This window comes from Phalangium opilio, unplaced genomic scaffold, assembly GCF_054372755.1.
Source record: "Phalangium opilio isolate 3A_F unplaced genomic scaffold, DU_Popi_V2 ptg000042l_1, whole genome shotgun sequence".
Taxonomy (NCBI): Eukaryota; Metazoa; Arthropoda; class Arachnida; order Opiliones; family Phalangiidae; genus Phalangium; species Phalangium opilio.
In genome coordinates, this window is record NW_028324166.1 from 8686006 (window position 1) to 8692482 (window position 6477).

The 6477-nt window shown below is 36.3% G+C and overlaps 2 long non-coding RNA genes across 2 annotated transcripts; both read left to right on the forward strand.

The window, feature by feature from the left end:
* Positions 1-335: 335 nt before the first annotated feature.
* LOC149678997 (uncharacterized) lies at positions 336-3779 on the forward strand. The gene is made up of 4 exons (XR_016366240.1): positions 336-413; positions 1474-1571; positions 3429-3522; positions 3732-3779. It is a non-coding gene; the product is annotated as an uncharacterized LOC149678997 (long non-coding RNA).
* A 409-nt stretch (positions 3780-4188) lies between these two features.
* On the forward strand, positions 4189-5752 carry LOC149678998 (uncharacterized). Its single transcript, XR_016366288.1, has 3 exons — positions 4189-4358; positions 5094-5250; positions 5554-5752. It is a non-coding gene; the product is annotated as an uncharacterized LOC149678998 (long non-coding RNA).
* The last annotated feature ends 725 nt before the right edge of the window (positions 5753-6477 follow it).

A 6477-nucleotide genomic window follows, 5' to 3' on the forward strand; every position in this document is an offset into this window, starting at 1 on the left:
CGGATCGAGAGGATATTGTAAGGGAAATTAATAACCAATGTTTCTGTTTTGGGGGAAAAATATTTTGGGACAAATGAGTTTGGGAGAAAGGGGAATTGGGGAAACTGTTTTTGGGTGAAATGGGGGAGAATCTCCTAGACTGATAGAGGGTAACTTATGCTGCCAAGCATGTCATACCCTCGTTTCGCCTCCAGTCAAGCTAGTTCCTCCAAGCTGAAATGACCTCGAAAACTGCATTAAGTCTATAATCTCCTACATTGTTTTCTAAAACATTATAACAAAAAATTACTGTTTTATCTAAAATTTTAAATGGTAAATTTATTTTTTAGATTCCATTAGTTTCAAACCTTTTAACACATAAAATGGATTTCAACGCTTCTGAGATGAATAAAATTCGATTTTGCACAACTGAGGTAAAAAACGTAACAAGGTGAATCTTTCGAGATCTGTAAACCGATGCGCAGCTAGATAGCGCCAGAATTGCGAAAAATTGCTATTTATCAAGTATTTCGATTGTTAACAACGCGCTAAGCCTTTTTGTAATTTTTCCTAACTGGCTTTCGAAAGAGTTGCCACAAAAATCTTAGCTTGAAATTTGTTATAATTAGTGATTTTATCTGATCTCGTTTTGTAAAATTTGTCAATGTGAGTTTCAAGAACCTATATAGTTTTATAGTTCTAAATTTATATTTTAAATAGAGCTCAGTATTTTCTATCTATCCCCCACGTCATTGACAATTCATACGAACTTGAAAATTATCAACCAAAGTTATATATTAAATCACACCATGCAGCATTTCATATAAATATTCGATTATCCACCATTGTTCGTATAATTGATAGATAATGTCGATCTCTGGTTTTAAAACATATTTTTAGTGAAAAGTGTCAAAGAACATGGGATCTAAAACATTTAGTTTCGGAGGAACTGGGCCCCAAATATTGAATTTTGAAACAAACATATTAGCCTGCTCATCTTGTTTGGACCATTTCAATAGCCTTCAATCTAAGAACGTTAATGAGCCTTTATCTCGTAGAAGCTACGTAGAAGTGTTTCTAAGCTGGTAATATAAATGGAGTTTAAGCACAATAATGAACATTTTGAAAAATATCATTAAATAACGATGTTAACTTGGTACGAATAAAATAACTATTTACTGGAAACTCTTGTGCTGTTGCACTTTGACGTACTTTTACATTACTAGCTTAGACACACCCCTACCTTTAAACGTACACTTCTGCTAGATACAGGCTAATTGGTGTTCTTAGATTGAAGGCTATTGAAAATTTCTGAACAAGAATACGCGTGTTCCAATTTCCTTGCTTTAGGGGCCAATATTTGGAGGTCCTAACCTCCGTATCGAAATGATTTAGATCAAATGTTCTTTAACACTTTTCACTTAGCCTGAGTCAAAGAACACACCTTTTAATTTATGACACACATTTCTTAAACACCCTGTGTATGTTTTGTAGTCAAAGTCGTACAGTCTTTACAAGTCAATCAAGCCGCTCCATGTTGAAGGGCATTACCAACTGCTAGTTCAATCCGTTCTGCAAAAGTTCAAATGGAAGTGAGTGCATTTCGGTAGTGGTCGGCGTTTGGACAAGATAATCCACAAAATTTTGGTTAATCAGTTATTCATGAATAATAATTAGATAATTATTCGTGATTACATTGCATTAATCATAGACTTCCCGTGGATAATTTCAAATTATGAATAAAGATAAAACAAACAGATATTATCCTATCCAATTGCCGGTATCGTTCCTTTCAACCGAATTCCCAATGGACCGAAATCCCATTCGACCGAATATCCCGCAATGATTTTAGATTTCCAGCCCAATGGCTATATTCCCGATGGACCGAAATCCCAATCGTCCGAATATGCCCCTAAAAAATACATGAATATAACTTGAAACACTGTAGCCGTCAGCGGTTCGGTGGTGTAGTGGATACGATGTTGGACTGCGAAGCGATAGGTTGTTGGTTCGAATCTCCGAAAGGTATGTTAATAATATTAAAAGTAAATGTTTCGTGATACTAATTAAAACGCTCACTTTCATTCCTTTCAAGGCAAGAGCTATATAGAATTAATAAACCAATTGTGCTTAAAAAGAAGTACAGTCTTAATGGTAGTTCCATCAATGTCTTTAAATTTTAAATAAAATTTTAATATTTTGGTTACGGGTGGGTTAGGTTAGGTTAGGTTAGGTTAGGTAGGGTTAGGTTAGGTTAGGTTAAGTTAGGTTAGGTTAGGTTAGGTTAAGTTAGGTTAGCTTAGGTTAGGTTAGCTTAGGTTAGGTTAGCTTAGCTTAGGTCAGGTTTGGTTTGGTTTGGTTTGGTTCCAATAATTCGTTGACACCTTTTCCAAATATGCTCCTTTTAATTAGCTACCACCTTTTCCAAAATATTCTCCCTTTAAATCGCTACCACCTTTTCCAAAACATTCTCCTATTAATTAGCTCCCACCTTTTCCAAAAGATTTTCCTATTAATTAGCTGCCACCTTTTTCAAAATATTCTCCTATTAATTAGCTGCAACCTTTTGCAAAACATTCTCTTACTAATTAGCTACCACATTTTCCAAAATATTCTCCTTTCAACTAGCTACTACCTTTTCCAAAATATTCTCCTTTTAATTAGCTACCACCTTTTCCAAAACATTCTCCTTTTAATTAGCTACCACCTTTTTAAAATATTCTCCTATTAATTAGCTGCCACCTTTTCCAAAAGATTTTCCTATTAATTAGCTGACACCTTTTCCAAAATATTCTCCTATTAATTAGCTGCCACCTTTTCCAAAATATTCTCCAATTAATTATCTGACATCTTTTCCAAAATATTTCTATTATTGCTAATAAATTGTTCGTGGTAAGAGGCGGGCTTTTAATACTCATGTAAATAATCTTTTTACCTCCAAACAAGGTTGGGTTGGGTTAGGTTAGGTTACGTTAGGTTACGTTTGGTTAGGTTAGGTTAGGTTAGGTTAGGCTAGGGTAGGTGAGGTTCGCCGTAATTAAAACGTAGTTAAAATAAGTGCAGTAATACATTTTCAACTCCATTTATTTTAACAATAATAAGTTGTGAAATTAAAAATATATTTAATGCAAAACCACACAGTATGTCTTCTTCCAGTTCAATAGAATTTCGGTCCAATGGGACTATAATAAAATCGCACCTTTGGCTACGTTCGGTCGAATGAGACGCCAAAAAAAACCCCTTCTGTCGAATGGGAATTCGGTTCAATGGGACCAAAGCCAATTGCCGACCACTAAAGAGCTCATTTTTTTCGCCTACCTTTCTTAGACGATTTCTAAATGTCGCCAAATATATTTATACCGCAAACACTCAAAGCCCACGACATGCAAGTTTAAATCAAAGACTTTCCGTTTAATTTTGAATGTTTTGAAATTATATTCTGGTTTTAGTTACGATGGTATGCTGACTAAGGATGGCATGGATTTGGGAAGTATATACGGAAAACGAAATGGATCAGGAATGGTTGGATTCCTCCTTCGAAATGTAAGTAAATATTAAATGCATACAAGGTCATTTAAACATATGTTATCATAATTATGGGGATCGTCATCATCTTTCAAACTTAAAACACGAAAAAGCGCGGAACATGTAATGCATAGTCACCTGCGTTTCCCCCTCCCTTTCTTTCAAATACATGTCAGCCAAGGATCTTTTAGATTATCGCGTAAGCTAAATGAGGTGTTTGCCCACAGTCCGTTAAATTATTTGCAGCTAAGGGTTATGGAAAGACGCATGCCTAAGTGCTACTTTATTAGTATTTCCAGAAGTAAGATGAGACTAGAAGTACTGAGCAAACCAAATTCTTAACTTGGCGAAAGTGAATATTCTTGATAACACACCAACGGTTGGCCCTCTGGTAGCGGTTTCTGAGTTTTCCCTCCAAAACGTGAGACGCTCGTGGCGGTAGACGGCCGAAATAGATTCAAGCACCCGCGTCCTTGTTCCGCGGCTTTAGGAGGAGGGGAAGGGGGTAGGAAACTTTTGGGGACTCGACCAATTTTTTTCTCTCTCTAGTGTAGTAGCGATGGTAGCGGCATAAAATCCTCAAATTTGTTCACTAGTGCCAGGATCTACTACCAATGCTAGAGCTCTTTACTTCTAGTCTCATCTTACTTCTGGTATTTTTAATATTGGTAAATTGTCTGTCTTTCTAGGAAGCCGACATTGGTTTTAACACAATAACGCCAAGTTATGAAAATGCTAAGTTTTTAGACTTTACAACCATTATCCATGAAGAAGACTGGTCTATAGTAAGCTCTGGCGCACCGCTACGCATTGAGACGTCAGACTTTTCCTTCACCAACATATTTTCAGCTTCAGTAAGAAAAAATTCGTTTTATAAGATAAATCCGACAGAGCTCGGCATCAAATCCGCAAATTAGTGGGTAATAGCAGGGATAGGTGCAATTTTAGAAGCAGGAATGGAGAACGGTTAGTATTTATTTCAGTCCGACTCATAGCCCAAAAAGTAAAAAAATTTAAAATTTTCTTATTGGCTCACTTAAACTACGTTTTGACGATGTTGCTGACGTGGACGGTGGAAAATACGTAATTCCTTTTTACCTCTGTCGCTATGACCCGGGCCGCGTCTTCTTTCATACCCCCCGTCCCGGTGAAGGGGACCCGGGGCTTTGAAATGCACCCAGATTACTCTGTTCTCCATTCCTGCTTCTAAAATCCTTGGTAATAGATTATTTATAAGAAAAAGTTAAGCCAGGAATACACATAAGCAAGGCTTTTACAATAATGTGCATACCATTGAAAATACTATAAGTCTACAACCAGGAATACATAGATTTACTACTTGGAATCTTTAAGAGGCCATTTTATGGGCCTGTGCGCTGGACTGAAAGGGGAGAAGGTGTAAAAACCGTCACCGTTGACGTCATGCATAATTTATTTCATCTTATAATAACTCCTAAACTGCGAACGCGTGACAGACAGACAGACAGACACACACAGACATGTCCACTGTAATAACTCTCCGTGACGTCATCGTCACTCGGAGAGGTAAACCGAAATTCACATAGTTTTTATAATGATTTTAATTTTAGGTTTGGATCGCATTCAGCGTAAGTCTAAGCTTTGTTGCCGTGTTTTGGAGCTTCGCGGAAACGATAAAACGCAAAATTTGTCCAAGCCATAAGTTTCGGTGTAGACAGGGGTTTCTCAATAAACTCTTAGCAGCCTTCGGAATTTCAGTTAACGAAAGTAAGTTTGTTTCAAACAACACTTTTTGATATACAGTGAATTTCTCAAAATAGGTGTTGTAATAGTCCTAGGTCTATAGTAGGGATTAAAAATATCAATCTTTTATCTAGGCCTACTAGAATTTTGATATAAAAGGCTACACATAGTGTTTTGTGGCAGAGTTAAGATTGTAATCATGTGTAACACTTCGAATAATAAACAATTAAATGTACTAGCTCAAATAAATAAAACTAAACTATAACAGTAGGTTTGATCTGCATACAATCTGAGAATAGGGTATAATTAGATTGTATGTACACGCAGATACCAATCTACCATCGAGTCAATTTGGTCCCTTGAGATTTGCGGTAATATGCTGGATCTTAGTTTGTTTCCAACTAAACATTGGATTTGGTGGATCATTCGTTTCAAAACTTTCGTTACCTCCGCAACTGGTTTTTATCGAAACAATGCGAGATATCTTGAACCATAAAGACTTGCCTGTTTTAATTATTAAAAATACACCACCCGAGAATTATCTAAAGGTTTGAATACTTTCATTTGTGGCAAATTGTTAGCTGTAGACGCAGTTCGTTATGCAAATTGACCAGAGGTGAAAATTATTATTAATGTTAGAAATCAAAACAATAATGTTTCCTGGATGTATTTTACAATGCATCTATTTTTTTGCTTAGTAAAATACAGTTGGTTGATTTGTTTGGATTTTTTTCATTTATTGGGTCAAATGATGTATGTTCATTCAGGGACGGCTAAAAATACGTAATTGCTTCTATACTTCTGTCGCTTTGGGGTGTGACCCAAAATCCCCCCAGACTAAATCCCCCCGGACAAAATCCCCCCAAATCATAAGTAACGGACAAAATCCCCCAAAACTCCTATTAGATGGACAAAATCCCCCCAAAATTCCTACTTGATGGACAAAATCCCCCCAAAATTCCTACTTGATGAACAAAATCCCCCCAAAATCATATTTAATGGACAAAATCCCCCCAAATCATATTTAATCGACAAAATCCCTCCAAATTATATTTAACGGTCAGGTTTGGTTAGGTTTGGTTAGGTTAGGTTAGGTTATATTTGGTTAGGTTTGGTTCCAATAATTCTTTGACACCTTTTCCAAAATATGCTCCTTTTAATTAGCTACCACCTTTTCCAAAACATTCTCCTATTAATTAGCTGCCACGTTTTCCAAAATATTCTCCTATTAATTAGCTGCCACCTTTTCCA